Source organism: Sinohyriopsis cumingii, chromosome 8 (genome assembly GCF_028554795.1).
Source record: "Sinohyriopsis cumingii isolate HCF-2022 chromosome 8, ASM2855479v2, whole genome shotgun sequence".
NCBI classification, from domain to species: domain Eukaryota; kingdom Metazoa; phylum Mollusca; class Bivalvia; order Unionida; family Unionidae; genus Sinohyriopsis; species Sinohyriopsis cumingii.
This window is the reverse complement of record NC_142968.1, coordinates 75,850,459-75,852,509: the sequence shown is the minus strand read 5'-3', so window position 1 is coordinate 75,852,509 and position 2,051 is coordinate 75,850,459. Positions and strand designations below refer to the sequence as shown.

General features: G+C 34.5%; 1 non-coding gene across 1 annotated transcript; it reads left to right on the top strand.

Annotated features, from left to right (window-relative positions):
• Positions 1–866: 866 nt before the first annotated feature.
• Positions 867–1,164, top strand: LOC149793890 (signal recognition particle RNA). The gene has a single exon (XR_016423078.1).
• The last annotated feature ends 887 nt before the right edge of the window (positions 1,165–2,051 follow it).

Sequence of the window (2,051 nt, the reverse complement as noted above, 5' to 3'; positions counted from 1 at the left end):
TCTCTTTTTCAGCTTAGTTTAAGCTCTAGTTTAAGTTTCCAAGTATTAAAATGAGGAAATAAAACTTGAAATCTGTGAATACATAACAGTGTTTATCCTGTGTAAATAATAATTAGTATTTATGCAGTTTTGAAGGACAAGAAGGTACATACATATCAAATGCTATTAAAGAATATTGCATACACATTGAAAAGTGATATATGAAACCCGTAATTTTATATGCAAAATCAAAATTAATATTTTCCCTTTCATTTCTGTAGAATTTTTTAATAATTAAATATCCGAAATATATATCGTAGCACTGTCAAGAGAGAGAGAGAGAGAGAGAGAGAGAGAGAGAGAGAGAATTCGGAGATTTTAATATTGAAAATTAATGATTGTTTAGAACCGTTCAATAGGTGCAAATTTGGACAAATTGGTCGATGCGCTGCCTCACTGACAGATTGCAATGATATAACATCCTATGTGTGTAAATTTGTCCTGTCAGCATAATAATGTCAACAAATTCAATCGGTAACTCGTGTAATACTTCTAGTATTTGGCCACATCTTATTATTCATAAATGAAGGTGATTGGGTACGACCTGTGACAAGAGTAGCAAATCTGAGAACAGATAGTGGTTTTTGTTTGACGACAAGTTGCCTCCCTTAATGGAACATTATGAGTGCGCTCCCTTCGTCAACGAGTGACGCGTACTTCCGCCTTGTCAAATAAGACAGTATAATTTTCCAGGACATTTCGATATTTGTTGTAAATTTTGAGAGTTTCTTCTAAAGCTTGAATTTTGTATCAGTTTCATAAAGGTGTATCATCCAGATTCCACTACATTTTAGAGTTATATATGTTAAGGTTGCAAATTGTTTTCGGCTGGGAGTTGTGGCGTGCTCCTGTAATCCAGCTACTTGGAGGCCGGGGTCGTTGGACGGTTTGAGGGCGGGGGCTCTGCTCCTCGGTGCTCTATGTCGATCGGGTGTCCGCGCTAAGCTCGGCATCAATATGGGTCCCTCGGGGGAGCCTAGGGGGTCCAGGTTGTCTAAGGAGGGACGTACTGGCCCAGGGTGGAAACACAGCAGGCAAAAGTCCCCGTGTCGAGCAGTAGTGGGATCGCGCCTGTGAATAGGCATCGTTGGGTAGCCCGTCCAATATAGTCGGACACGATTCTTTTTCATTTTATTTATTTTGCTATAAAATTATTCATTTTCTTTCCATCTATAGCCATTGAGGTAATTTCTTTTACTTTCTTTTACATACTCGTTCTGATTATAACCCAGTTAATGATATTGTCTTTTATTTTTAGAATTAACTGTACGAAAAGATACATTATAATCATACATAATTTTTATTTTCACGATTCTTTTCTCTTCTAAGCTATTCGGTTTTTCTCTAAAACCTTGTAACCGCTAGCTACATCTTAAAGAGTCGGTATGTGTTCTACCAATAATAATAATAATAATAATAATAATTGTCATTATCATTATTATTATTAATTATTATTCCATTGAATAGTTGGTATTATGAAATTAATTTCCAAATGAAATATATGATGTAATTAATTAATAAATTTTAACAGGAAAACATTTGTGAATCTTTCAGAGTACAATATTTCATGATGAATATTAAAATTACAGTCTGCATATGTTCTTAAAAGTTTTATGTTTTTAATATTTTTCTTATTCTTTTTAAAATTTGATTCTATGTATAATTTGTACCCTCGCAGGTCAAGGAAATAGAGACTCTAGTTATGAAAATCATTATGAAGATAATGAAATGATACTGGCGATTGCCATTTCTGAAATACGTGCGTATGTTCTTTCTTATAAGATGAGTCTAAGTGCAAGTAACAGATCCTGATGTTCCATCATATAATGCGCTGGCAGATCAATATCTATGTTGTTTGTTCTATTGATCACTCCTGACAAACTGCATGGAACCAGATCTGAGGGCGCATTATGCATACATTCTACAGAAAATGATTTGGTGAAATTCAGTAACAGCTGGGACATTCATGAAGGTATTATTGATGAATTATTTTTGTTATGAAACACTGCAAG